Here is a 14845-nt window from a genome sequence, read left to right as displayed (position 1 = left end):
TGAATGACTGTTGGATTATTAGATGACTGGATTAAATGTGTACACTCATAGGAGTTCCACAAGCTGGAGAAAAGACTGTGTTTCCTTCATTGTGAGTCCTGGTGCTTGAAGTCATAAACAATAAAAGCTGTGACATCTGTTTAGAGGCAACATTAAATGTAGGTGTCAGAAACTGGATGTTGGGCTCAGGGAGTGTAGGGCTTTCTTTTTCATGATAGATTTCGCACCTTTACTGCATGTTCTTGAAGTTAAGGCTCATAGAGATCTCAGAAAGCACATTTTTCATAGTCTTGAAGTTTCCATGATCCAAAAATGAAATTGCTTTACTTTATAATGTGTTATTTTAGGCACTAAATAGTATGGCATTCTGCCTTCCTTGTATACTTTGGAATTTTCAGTTGTACAATAAATGTCCCTTCTAACCACAGTGACTAGAATTACATTTCTCTTTCCAAATTCTTCTAGATTTTTTTCCCTTCTCTCTTAGCTACAGTTACTAAAGTAGAGAGTAGACCTTGACTCTAGCCTGAAATGTAAGATTACTTTTATCTGCCTTTACACTGTTATTTCCATGTAAATGAATATTTCTAGGTAAGACACATATCAGCATAACTACATTCTGATAAATTAAAAGATCACTAAGAGCAACCATGTTGTAAGTAAAAATGCTTTGGAAAAAATTTTCTAAAGTCTCAGACACAATATCTTTAGATTATAGATAACATATAGAGATAAATAATTGTGTCATTTTTTAATGAATCGTCTGTTGAAAAACTTTCATATAATTACTCTGATGATTAATAATAGTTTCCATTTTATAAACAATGTAGATGACAAGGCAAGGAGGAATATGGGAATGTTCGAAATCCTAGAACTGTATCATCTTAAATTTTTAGATGGGGAAGAAAGTTGAAATATGACACTAAAATATGAAATTGCATAGTTACAGATTTTTAAAGTGAGAACTTCTGATGTTCTAATATGGCCATCTGTATATATTCCCATTTTTCTATGTAAGCCCAAATTGATTAAGTGAAATCCTTGAAGTCATTTGCTTCTTCAACACAAATATATTAGTTTTTTTTTTCCCTGAATTTGGGGATATGTGTTGGTTTCCCAGAGCTGTTGTAACAAACTACCACAAACCTAGTGGCTTAAAACAATAGAAATGTATTATCTTCTAGTTCTGGAGGCTAGAAGTCTGAAATCAATGTATTGGCAGGGTCATACTCCTTCTGAAGGCTGTGGGAGGAATCCTTCTTTGCCTCTTCATAGGTTCTTTTTTTTTTTTTTTTAAGTTTATTTATTTATTTTGAGAGCGAGAGAGAGAATTCCAAGCAGGCTCTGTACTGTCAAGTATAGAACCCCATGTGGGGCTTGAACTCATGAACCGTGAGATCATGACCTGAGCTGAAATCACGACTCAGGCGCTTAACCAACTGAGCCACCCAGGCACCCCATCCTCTTCGTAGATTCTGATAAAGGCCACCAATTCTTGGCATTTCTTGGCTTGTAGATGTATCACTCCAAAATCCACCTCCATCTTCATATGGTGTCTTCCCAGTGACTCTGTGTGTTCATACTGCTGCCTTCTTATAAGGACATCGTTCATATTGGATTGGGGCCCCATTCTACTCCAGTTTGATGCTGTCGTAACTAATGACATCTGCAACAACCCTATTTTTAAATAAGGTCACATTTTGAGGTACTGGGTATTAAGAATTTACTGTACCTTTTTTTGGAGGACACAGTTCATCCATAACAATATAGGGATGCAAAGATATTATTGTTTTCCATGCAGATCTTACAGTATAGGGAGAAGGCTTATGAAGATGCAGGCTGTACTAGTGCGAAATGCACAAAATGCTGTAAGTCCTGCAGTGGGGAAGGCTATTTTTTTTCCAAGTGAAATGTTAAAAGAAGGCTTTCAAAGGCAATTGCCATTTGAACCAGGCTTTGAGGGACAAATAGGAGTTCACAGAGAAAAGGATTCCAGGGGGGAGGAACCTATCAGCCACATAGCTTTAGGTAAAGGCATGGATGTAAGAATGAATTGTTTATTTGTGTGATTGATACTAGTTACTCTTTATTGAGTATCAATATGTGTCATTTAACATTGACAACAACCTTTTGATCCCCATTCTGCAGATGGGAAAACTGAAATTTCAAGAAATTAAGTATTTTGTCTCCAGCTAGCACATCCAGAAGGTGGTACTGCTGCGATTAGAACCCTGCAGTCTGATTACACAGTCTTTATTTTAGCCATTGTGATAAAAATTACAGTTTAGGGTATTTGGGAGTGCATATGGGATTGGTTAGACATAAGGCTGAAGAAATAGGTTGGAGATAAATTGTGAAGAAATTGGTTTATCATTTGTTTTGCTTGACAGAAAATTGGTTGACTTCTCAGAGTAAACTTTTAAGGACTATAGACAATTGAACAATTTACAAAGCTTTAAGGACAGGTGTCAAATGGCCACCTTCCTGTGGATTGAGGTTGGATTGTAGGCCCAGAGGCTAGAGAGAAGGCTATTGTCATGGGCCATGTTAGAAATAATAAAGGTTGGGGCCCCTGGGTGGCTCAGTCGGTTAAGCTTCTGACTTCCGCTCAGGTCATGATCTCACAATTCATGAGTTCGAGCCCTGCGTCAGGCTCTGTGCTGACAACTCAGAGCCTGGAACCTGCTTCAGATCTGTGTCTCCCTCTTTCTCTGCCCCTCCCCTGCTCATGCTCAGTCTGTCTCTCTCTCTCTCAAAAATAAATAAAAACATTAAAAAAATAATTAAAAAAATAAATAATAAAGGTTGGAACTAAGCAGAGACAATGGAGTGGGAGGGGGGATGGAGTCAGAGATACTTGTCAATCGGCGTCAGTCACGTGTTGAACCTAAGTCAGCACCTCTGTTGCATGGCCATTCCTGATCCGTTCACTCAAGTGCTGAAATTAAAGCTTTCTCATCTGAAGTAGTTAAAGCAATCATTTCAAGCCATAACCCTAACCTTAGAAAGAGTCTAGTAAATATGTGCTGATGCGATTTAAATGGTTATGTTATTGAAGATACTAAAATATCTTTAAAATTCCAAAAGCTGACTTAACATATTTTAAAACAAACTACATAAAACTGTCAGAAAATATTTTGCCAAATGCTCTGATGCAATCTCATCTGTTTTTATTAAGTTGTAACTCCTTTAGATTAAATTTGTCCAAATTGTTGTTGGAGGTATAGCTACACTTCTATAGCTCAGCTTATTCAACTAAAGCCTGATTATTGTAAAAAAAAATCTAATATTTCTTACCAATAGCTTAATTAATGTAACAACATTTAGCATTAATTTGAAAGCAAGGAATTATTCAATGGTCCAGGTTGCCTTTGTGTGGGACAGAGGGAACCAAGACTGCATCTCCTTGTGACTTATGACCCTCGTGTGGGAAGCTGCCCAAACAATCATGAATACCTGGCAGGATATTTTTGGAATTTCCTAAAAAAGATATAAATTACTACAGGAAAGTTTGTTAAAATAAACTGCATTTCTGTTCAGTGAGTATCTTTTATTTTGAGAGATTATTTTATGCAGGTATCTGGTGCCACCACAGACCATGCATTGTGACTTGCTTATCTTTAGGGACTTTTGGCTTGTCTGCGTGTATTTGGCAGCTTTCCCCAAGCGTTGGCTAGGGCCCTGTGATACAACTACCATTAGTCAGGCAAAAGCAAATATAAACGATGTTTGTGAATCTTTTTCTCCACTTTTAGGCTGCCGGTTAAAAGTATATCATAAATTTTGGGAAAATGAGACATAAGCTGACATATTTAAATACACGCTATGTCTCATTAAGTGAGAATCTAGCAAGAAATGAAAAGAATGCTAAAAATTCTTTCTTTTTAAAAAATCTTTTGAATTGATGATGTATTGCACAATGAAAAATGAAGTTACCTGAAAATGGCGTACATTCTTTCCCTGGTGTTCTTTCAGGCACCTGAACACAACACACAATAAACCCTAAATTGTCTGAAAATGTTATATCTTCTTGTGATTGGTTTTCAACTTGATATTTTGCATCATTGCCAGGTTAAAAAATTTTTTCTTTGAATGTTAATTTAGAATGTTGAACACTAAGTTAGAATTCAGTGTTGTCAGATTTGAAACACATCTAGCAATTAAGGTGTTTAAAATTCTTGTACTTCATCATTTATGAGACACTATTCTTTTATAAATGAGAGTGTTTTGTAAAATAGCCCAAAGGACAGGGGGATGGAGAAGGAAAACAGAAAAACAGGAAAAATTTTCCTTCTTTGTTCAATTCAAACTCACATCCAGGAAGAATATTCAGTGTAAATAGTGATGCAAAATGCTGACAGTGCAAATTTACTAGCATTGACTAAGCAGCATAAATACGTTAATGTTGTGATTTTCAGATTACTGATAAAATATGTAATACAATAGGAAGAAAAACCCACAACTTACTTTACAGCATCCAAAGCGTTGCTGCCAACATGAAGAAAGGCTGTGTGTCTTACAATATTCTACTGGACTTACCGTAGATTAGTTCTTTGGGGATATCTGGAACTAGTGTACCTGCACGTAAAGGTAAGACCAAGTGTAAGGAGCTTCTTCCTCTGCTTAACAAAGCTCCTAGAACCTAACAGGGAACTGACTTGGAATCAGATGCTAAGTGGGATCTGTGATGCCTTTTTCATAGTGAAGAATCCAAACACATCCAGAAAAGGATCATATAAATATGCAGTTCATATTGCTATATAGTCTACCCACAGTTTCCTAGCAGTTTAAAAATGGGTCTGTAGGTAAAGGGATAGACCCAGAGCCTAGAAATAGAGCTGGAACTGCAGCTGGAGTGCTTTCCAAAACCATCATTTCTCAGATCCCTGGGAAAGGGACAGAAAGGGCTGGTTCTGCTTGGCCCACTCAGAGATTCACTTGATTAGGATTCAGTCTGGACTGGACCACCTCATATTTATACAATCTGACGTTCTAACTTTATAATACACAGTCTCAAATTGTTTTAGAATCAATGGCACCTGGCCAGGGAATCCTGGGAATTTCAGTCCCTCCTAGTCACCTACTGTTCACTGCAGAGAGAATTCAGCAGTGGTACCTGACATTTTGCTCAGTGCCCTCACAGACAATAAAAAATGGTGGACAGGGGTGCCTGGGTGGCTCCGTCAGTTGAGCCTCTGACTCTTGATTTGGGCTCAGGTCAGGATCCCAGGGTCATGGGACCAAGCCCCACTGAGTGTGGAGGCTGCTTAGGATTCTCTCTCTCTCTCTCTCTCTCTCTCTCTCTCTCTCACTCCCTCCCCCTCCCTTCCTCTGCTCCTCTCCCCCACTTGTGCTCTCGTGCTTTCTCTCTCTCAAATAAGAAAAAACAAAAGCGGACACAACCAGATCCACACCAACTGGCTCATATCCCATCTTAATGGATTCTTAAATGATTACACATTAATCAAATTCATGACTATCACTGGTGCACAGAAAGCAGCGATGTTTCTGATATCTTGTGCATTCTAAGAAAAAGCCTTTTGCCATTTAACTTTTCAGACTTTAAGTCATTGAAGTAGGATTTTAACAAAGAAAATTAAGTGTGATAAGTCTACAATTTTACAAAGATACTTGATTTATTTTTAAATAATTAGAAATTGTAAATAACGGTGACGATGCAAATCAGAGAAGAGGTAACAATTCACTAATCTGGAGGGCTTGCCCTGCCTGACCTAGAAAATTTTGTTCTTACATGTGGAGTGTAGATCAGGTGTGCTGCAGGGCTGGAGCCTGAATCTGCTGCCATAAATTTGGTTCTGAGTTTATTTTTTAATGTTTCATGATTTTGAGAGAGCGAGAGTAGGAGAGGGGCAGAGGGAGAGAGAGAATACCAAACAGGCTCTGCACTGTCCACTCACAGCCTGATGCGGGCCTCCAACTTGTGAGCCTGTGAGATCGTGACCTGAGCCAAAATCAAGAGTCAGACGCTTAACCGAGTGAGCCACCCAGATGCCACTGGTTCTGAGTTTAGATTATTTATTTAAAGCAGTTATTTAAAATGAGACAACATTTACAAAGAGATATTAGGGCTGCCAGTTAAAGTTTCTGAAAAACCATGGAACAAGACAATTTAATGAACAGAATAAATACTGGGGATTTGGAATGATTTTTTGAATCTATAACAAGTGGGAGAGAAAAAAGAATTACCAATTTTCCAGCTGTTTGGAATAAAACAGTACTTTCTGGGATTCCCATTTCATATCAGAGTTGTTTAACCAGAAAAATGCTGAAGTGATTAAATATGAAACCATGAAGCCAAACCTCAAGAAAACTGTTTGCTCAGAAATGTTTCTGGAATGAGCCTTCAGCTTTAGTTGTTATTTCTGTTCTGTTGGTCAGTGATGAAATGTGCTATAATCAGCCTGCTAAATTATCCACAGAGGAAGGTTTACTTTGGTGGTTTTAAGGTATCTTCTTTCAGAATTGTGATGTGACAGCATATCCCTTAACAGCCCATTTCCTGAGGGATACTAAGCAAGAGCCAAATCCAGGAAAAAAGAAAAGTTTAAGATCTCTCTCCTTACTGTGAACCCTTTCCATGTTTAAACACAGACGACACTCTTATAATCTGGCTTAAACTGAACGCTGCCACAAAGGCACTAAATATTTATTATGCAGAGACCCAGGGCCAGTTTCACACCAGACAAATTAAGACATGTCTTTACCAGCATTTTGCTTTGCCCAAATGTGAAACGGAGGCCAAAATGAATGAAACAGCCTTATTTTTCCTATGACAATTTAGTAGGAGAAAATTTTAATAAGTTGATGTATAAACAACATTAGTATCTTTTGATTGCCTATTAGGAATTGTCAAGAGTTTAAGTATTAATTACTACATAAAGTATGGTGTCTCTTTAGGTCTCAATCTGGTCCTTACTTTGTCCTGGAAGTCCTCCCTGGCCATCACTGTCACCAAATAATATTGGGCCTGAAAAGCTGTTTCCTCCTCAGGGGTTTTACATTTTATGTTAACTCTAATTTCTATCGATTTTTTTTTTCTGTCTTCAACAGAGTAATGCCAAATGACTATATTATGTAAATATATGTGTTTTTTTTCAGATGTAAAGTTACTCGTAAGATAAATGTGTTTTCAGGATGTCAGATTGCTGTTATCAGTAGAGCTAAATCCAGAGACTAGAGTGAATGGAGAAACTCATTAACTTACTGTAAAAGTGAACGTATGTCTTTGAAGGACATCATTTCTAATTTTAAATACAGATAAGCCCAATATAATGTGATTTAATTGGCCTATATTCTCTAAATTTAGTAGTACCAATTCCTGAGATTTTGAAATTATTTATAAAAAAATAAACATAACATATTTTAGAAGCCTTTTTGGTCAAAGCTGTATTATATAATAGGTTTTATTTTCCTTGGCATTTTATGAAAAAGTCAAAAAATAGCTCGACCAGTGGTGTTACTTACTGGTAAATGTTTATTAATCAGCTCTGGAGATGAGGTTAGGGAAGTCTTGATTCATAGCATTTGACAATTAACATGATGTAAACACTCCTACATGGCCAGTTTCAAACTACCACTGGGATGTCAACTAGCTTAAAAACCTCCTGAAAGTTTAATAAGTACCTCTTACAATACAGAATCAGTCAGCTCCAGCACATTGGCTAAGACTGAATTTGTACAAACCATAAAACGATCTTCAGAACTTAAGACTTTGTCAAATTAGTTATCTAATGTGGACAGGGAACCTCAGATACTCTGCCTTATGACCCTCCAAATACCCATAGAAGAAAGGAAAACATAATAAGAATAAGAATGGGAAAATTCTGCTATCTTTGCCATATCCAGGACCGTAAATCAAATATATTGAAAAAGTATATGGAATTTAATGAATAGTTCCTTAAGACTTTGAGATAAATGACTGCCTCTAAAATATCAAGATTTTAGTACTAATAGCATGTTGTTGGAAGTGTAATATCAATAAATAGCTGTGAATAAATAATTTGCTGACAGTTACTAAACCTTTTCTTGTATTACTTTTTAATTTGTATTCTTTTGTTGTTTCCTCTTTGGTATCCTTTTTCCCTCCAATCAGTTTCTGTGCATCAGTGCCAATTTAATTCACCAAAACAAATATCCTTATGAAAGCTCTTTGTCAGCTAGACTGTTTACAATGTATAAATAAAACCAGTGTTTTTTTTTTTTCCTTCTTCAAGATTGCTCTTTAAATGAAAAGAACATTATAGGGATGTTGCTAATCCTGTGCCAGAGTTTGGGGAATTTTTTGAAAAATATTCTCTGAATAATCCCACCCTACCTGGAAATATTTATAATTTAAAGAAAAGAGATTTAGTTATTTGTTTAATCTGCCAGAATTAAAAGCTATAAGTAAAAGCTTCTTAACTTTATTCATTCCTTTCAGCAGCTTAAGCCTGGGTCTGAGAAGGTCTGTGTTGACTAAATTCATTGCTCTTGAGATTTTTTTTAAATTTGTAGCTGATAAGGAGTGCTTTTACAATTAATGTATTCTAAGGTGGTCCTTGGGTGTGATTTTTCCTTTTTAGGTAAAACCAAGAAATAGATTTACCAAAAAACATAATCAAATAATCTTTACTGAGCCATCTTTTTTTAAAAGGGCTTATATTTTTTTAACTTGCCTACTCCTCCCTCATCTATTCTTTGTTCAGACACAGAAGAGGCATAATAGTGTTGCTTCTGAACAATGATGAGGAAAGGTAGTTCTAAAAAGAGTGATTGGATCAGAGAAAGCTTAGAAAATGACACTTCTTTTCTGGGCTTCAAGAGGTACTCAGATAGGTAAAACAAGTGGAGTGCATTGATTTTTTTAAAATTTATTTTGTAAAGCACTGGGAACTTTCCCTTCCCCAAGGACTTAAGCCTGCAGAATGGCTGCCTTTAAACACACGGTGTTTTCTTTCCACCTACAAGGAAATTATTAATCCATGTTCTTCCTAATCCTTCTGCATTGGCTGTTTGTCAGTTGGAAACACTGATAACTCCCATTAGTGAGTAGGTGTTAAAATAGCGCATTTGTTTTAAAAAGAAAAACAAACAGATACACATCTTACAGAGGTCAGCCAGTCACACAATGTACTGTTTGGAAATTTCCATTCACTTATGTTTAGTTTCTATGTATGTTGAGATTAAACTCTGATTCTTCAGGGAACTGTTTTTCAAATTACCCTACTAAAAAAAATAAAGCACCTCCCAATCTATAGCTACTTTGGTGAAAAAAAAAAAAGAAAGAAAAACAAAGCTTGTATCTCTTGATGGATGTTGGAGGGAGATCATGATGTACCTACAGTATAAATTTTTTGAAAAAAAAGAAGGTAAGGTAAGCTGGTACACTAAACTAGTGAGTACTTCTATTCTGAAAACTTTGAATCTGTATTTTCTCCTGGATACAAACTTCCTGAGGACTTTCTTGTCTTTGAAGGCACAGGGACAAGTGTTAAGTGTTAAATGAGTTTATCTTTTTTCCTTGAGTTGAATACCTTGGGTACTTAAAATTATAATCTCTCCACAGTCTGAAACCTTCCCACCAAAACAAACAGTAAACAAATAAACAAACTAGCCATCCAGGAAGATTACTAATCTAGTGGGTGACGGGTTCTGTGATTATGTATGTGATTTTGTTCCCTTTAATTTTCTTCCCAGATTTCCTTCTGTAGCATCCCTCTGTACTCTGTAAATTTTGAGTTTCTGCTTCTTTCTGAAGTATCATCAGTTACTGAAATATTATGTCAGTTGGTAACAGTTAGATCCTTTCTATCCATATCTTCAACAGGATTCCTCAAGATGGAAAGATTTCCATCCTACTCCCTTTAAGGTATATAATATCAAGGGATGCTTGGGTGGCTCAGCCAGTTGGGCATCCAACTTCGGCCCAGGTCATGATGTCACAGCTCATCAGTTTGAGCCCTGTGTGAGGCTCTGTGCTGACAGCTGAGAGCCTGGAGCCTGCTTCAGATTCTGTGTCTCCTTCTCTCTCTGCCCCTCCCCTGCTTGCACTCTGTCTCTCTCTCAAACAAACAAACAAACAAACAAAGCCTTAAAAAAATTTTTTTAAAAAGGTAGATAACATCAAGATGGGTCTTCTATTACCCATCCCCCTGCTCACCATGAGTGAGAAGAAAAAGTATGAAAAGGACACTCTCATTTCTAAGAAATTGTTGGTTCTTGATCTGAGCCTTTACAGACCTCAAAAGAGAAAAACATAACTATAACTGACAATATTCATTTTGTTAAAGAAGAATGTTTCCCAGGGTTATCAATAAGGAGATTAAATAATAGAGAGGAAAGGTAACTCTAAGAAGAATGGTGGGGTCATGAGAAACAGAAAAAAGGCAAACAGAAACAGAAAGGCAAATGAATAGTTGTCTTTGTTCTTCTCTGCCTTTGCTTAAATATTGTACAGTCCTGCATCTAGATTCATTACTGTTACAATCAGGACTACACAATTACTTCAGATTCTCCTGAAGCCAAACCTCTAGGCAGATCAACAGTTAAACTGTATTGAAAAACCACAGAAAGTAACATACAAAACCAAACCAAACCCAAATTACCCAAACAAAAAACTATTTAATCAAATGAAATTTTCTCAATTTCTGCTCTTTTGAGTAACTATGTCATTACTTAAACAGCATGCTCCTTTGTATCATTAGTGTGTCTTTGATTGCATCTCTCCATTGACCTTAATCTTCAAAGATGGTGTTTCCTTTAATTTAAAAAGGTTTCAATAGTCCCATCCCCTTATTTTCTAACTGACTGGCTGCTGGGAGAGATTAACTGTTGCCCTAGAAACACTCAAAACATCAATTTCCCTGGAGCAGTATCTCACTAATCTCAGCACTCAAATCACAATGTTTAGTTAGAGCTTGTTCAATGAGTACTTGAAGGTTGATTAAATGACTATTAAACTTCCCAGAGCAACCAAAGAAAAAGCTCAGAAGTAGCAGATCACCCATGTTGGAAGGCAGTTCCTTCCATTCAGAGATCATCAGTTTTGTCAAGACCACCTAGAAGATGCACAATTATCATTTACTAATGGTAACTGCAGAATTATAGTAATCCCATGCTTAACATAGATATAGCTTCTTTAAAATTTTCTAATATTTCCTAAATGTGGCATTTGATCAAAACATATATAAGTATCCATGTGTACATGCGTGTGTGTGTGTGTGCATGCGCTCCATATGTAGACTATCTTTTTCTATTTGCTTACTCTCTCCCTTGTTGAGGTACCTTCCTTCTGTTCTTTGTTTGGTAACTCTGCTGGTAGAGATTTGGCAATTTAGTTTATGTCTCCTGAGGAATGCAGAGAGGACACATAATGGATTTGGAACCTATTTCCAAGGTGTTTGATTTCACCAGGACAGGAATAAGATTGGGTATTTGTAATACAGTTTGACTTAGGGATTAGACCGTTTTCTGACAGAAAGAAAGCGATAAGAAGGATGCAGTTTCAAGTATGACTACAAATGAACATATCTGCTCATAATAATAGTTCCTGGGAGAGGGAAGACCAAAACAAAAATAAAACAAGACACATAACACTATCAACAGCAACAGAAACAAAAACTTGGTTCATAAACCAGGAGTCCAAGATTTTGCAGGATGTTAGTAAAATTCACATGAGTTGCCAAGGGAAATGCCAGTTCATCAGTTTTGAAATGACTTTCCATTACACCATTAACAAATACTTCCAATCCCAGCTTCCAGTCTAGCTTAGTGGAACATATTGCTCTTCTATGAAGGTTTGGGAGACTATGTACAGCATTGCTGTTCGTATTCCCATTTCATGCGTGAAACTGAGGTATAATGGGTCAGTCTATTTCTCTGGGCTTGCACAGTGCCCTGAAGCAAGAGAAGTATAATTATATTAAAGTCTACTTTAAAAATTGTATAATATTTTGAAATATGAGTTCATTGGAAATTTGGGCTGTTATGAATTAAAATCTAACTTGAGTGTTTGAAAATAATTCATATTTGCTTTGCTTTCTATAATTGAAGTTTACATGTAAAATCCATTTTATTTATAACATACTGTGCCTTATTTTTTCACATGGTTGCTAACCATGCACCTTTTGGAATAGTTATGATTTTTAAAATGATAATCCTGAATGGTCTGTTTCTAGGCCTAGGAAAATATTTGAATACTCTTGCTGTGTGATTTAATTTTGCATTGGCTGCAGCTGCTAATTGCAGTCTATTTTCTTCCAGCCAGTGGCCATCAAGATGCCTTTCTAAGATGCCTTAAACCCATGCTTTATTTAAAATGTATGCTTTCAAAGGTGATCATCCACTTTAAAAACAAAAGACACCGAAAATAAGTAAAGATACCACGTCGTTTATTCCATGGAGTATTAAAGCTAGGGGGAGTGTGTGGGGTCCTGCTGTGGGGCTCCTCATCCTTTCTTTTTTAAAGATAAGGATGCTAGGCCTAGTGAGATGGTGTGGCTTGCCAAGGCCACACAGCTAGTTAGCAGGGAGCCAGCACTGGGGCCCACATCTCTTGGCCTGCAGTTGAGACCTTCACTGCTGTATTTCAAAGACACCATATTTAGAAAAGATTGAAATGCTGAAATTTTCTCTCCACATCTGTATTTTTCAGTAAATCAACCTCGGACATGAATCATACTCCCTATTTTCAGTGTTTATCTGAAAAGTCCTGGAATTCTGAACATTTTGAAGTTTGCCTTTCATTAACTACATTGAAAATAATGAAAGAGCCAATCCGACCTCCTGTCCTGAATGTACTGCTCACTCTGATGTATTGGGTTTACAGCTGCTTTGAGCCTGTCTCTTAGACAGCATCCTCTTTACCTTAATGCAAAGTTATTGGGAATTTGCAAATCAGCTGAAATATTTCATAGTTACAACAATGCTATTTAGTGTTCGTCATTAAAAATTCCACAGAGGGGCTCCTGGGTGGCTCAGTTGGGTAAGCGTCTGACTTCGGCTCAGGTCATGATCTCAAGGTTGGTTCGTGTGTTTGAGCCCCACATTGGGCTCTATGCTGACAGCTCAGAGCCTGGAGCCTGCTTCAGATTCTGTGTCTCCCTCTCTCTCTGCCCCTCCCCTGCTAATGCTCTGTCTCTCTTTCAAAAATAATAAAATAAACAAAAAAAAAAATTACGAAAGAAAATCCACAAAGAAAAAGATACTCACTTATAGCCCCTCTTTCCTCTGGTTATTATAAATAATTTAAATAATGTTAAGATAATGTTCTAAAGTAACATTTCAATTTTCAACATGTGTGACATGTATCATTTCAATGCATAGAAAGGAACACTTGACTCTTGAGGAATATTGCTTTTCCAACTAGTAGGAAGTGCATTACCTTAAGTATTTATACCTGCTTTGGTTCCCTTGAGGATGAGAACACAGTAATTATATTTTTCTTCAGTGCTTACAAGCTGCTAATCCCAGGAATAAACACTTTATGTGCCTCATTTTATCTAATTCTCATGGTTACCTTATAAGATAGTTATTACTATCCTCATTTTACAGATGAAGTAATTAAGGCTGAGGGATTAAGATCACAAAGTCGATAAATGGCAGAACTGTGATAAAATCCAGGCAGTCTCAGTTGTGTTCCTAGCTTTGTGCCAGAATGTAAAATTCTCTGAGGAGGTAACAGCTTCCTAGCCTCAACATTATTTGGTTGCCTCTGTGGTCAGGGAAGACTTCCTGGATGGAATAATGACCAGGTTGAAACCTGTGGAAACATCATGGGCTAGTGGTTGAAAACCGAGGCTTTAGACACACAGTGCTAAGGCTGGTATCCCTGCTTTGCTACTTACTAGGCTTTAGTCTCCCTATCTGTATAATGAGGAATATATTACTACATATGTCTATAAGTTTGCTATGAGCATGGGATAAGGTAATCCATGTATTTTACACAGTGTTGGGCATGTAATGTGCACTCAGAAAAGCTTAGCTATATATATACTTAATTGGTAACAAAGACAAAAATGAATTTTTGCGGCTCCTGGGTGGCTCAGTTAAGCATCCAATTCTTGATGTCAGCTCGGGGCTTGATCTCAAGGTTTTGAGTTCAAGCCCCACATTGGACTCCACGCTGGGGGTGAAGCCTACTTAAAAAAAAAAAAAAATTCCTAGCCCATTTTCCATATCTCCAAGCCATAAAAATATTCTATGAGAAAAGAAGAACTGAATGATGGTCTGGGGACTAGGGCTGAGAGAGGTTTCTTTCTTCTTTGAGAAGAATGAAACCTTCTTTGCTCAAATGTCAAACCTTGCTTCCAAGAAAATAAAGCAGCCAGTCAGGAGGTGATTATGATATAATAACAAACTAAAACACAGAACATAAACTGGACATGGTCCTAACCTTCAAAAAGCCAAGGAAGAGACTATGTAGCCAGAGATCCCATGAACAGAGGTGCACACAATCATTACATAAATGCACTGTTGGGGGTGAGGTGTGGGATCCTGGGTAGAGACTAAGGAAGTACTGTAGGATAGTGTCCTGGAGATGATGAAACACTTGTTATGTGAAACAAATGGGGAAGACCTATTGTTGAGTCAAAGAAGTTGTTCTCTGTGCCTAGGATATTTATGGCAAAATTTCTGGGATAGGAGTTGCAAAAAAAAAAAAAAAAACCACAGATCTTTCCTAGCACAAATGAAATTTGTTGGCTAAAGTATTGGGTGAAATGGCAGCGGTTAGGCAGAGTAGAAACATAAGGTGAAGAGTTCTAAAGGATATGGTTTAAGTATATGGCTCAGGGTCAAGTAATTAGAAAACTAGAGATCTAACCAGGAGGAGTTTTTTTTTTTAATT

General features: G+C 37.0%; 1 long non-coding RNA gene across 4 annotated transcripts in view; it reads left to right on the top strand.

Annotated features, from left to right (window-relative positions):
* Positions 1 to 8041, top strand: part of LOC113600502 (uncharacterized) — a 41807-nt gene extending 33766 nt beyond the window's left edge. The window contains exons 4-5 of one of the 4 annotated variants that reach the window (XR_008296168.1): positions 4475 to 4590; positions 7120 to 8041. This is a non-coding gene — a long non-coding RNA (uncharacterized LOC113600502). The remainder of the gene's footprint in view (positions 1 to 4474; positions 4591 to 7119) is intronic. The other 3 variants (XR_008296167.1, XR_008296166.1, XR_008296165.1) reach the window with 3 other exon arrangements.
* The last annotated feature ends 6804 nt before the right edge of the window (positions 8042 to 14845 follow it).

The sequence above is a fragment of the Acinonyx jubatus genome, chromosome B1 (genome assembly GCF_027475565.1).
Source record: "Acinonyx jubatus isolate Ajub_Pintada_27869175 chromosome B1, VMU_Ajub_asm_v1.0, whole genome shotgun sequence".
Classification (NCBI taxonomy): Eukaryota; Metazoa; Chordata; class Mammalia; order Carnivora; family Felidae; genus Acinonyx; species Acinonyx jubatus.
The sequence above is the reverse complement of the archived record's forward strand: the minus strand, read 5'-3'. Positions and strand labels throughout refer to the sequence as shown.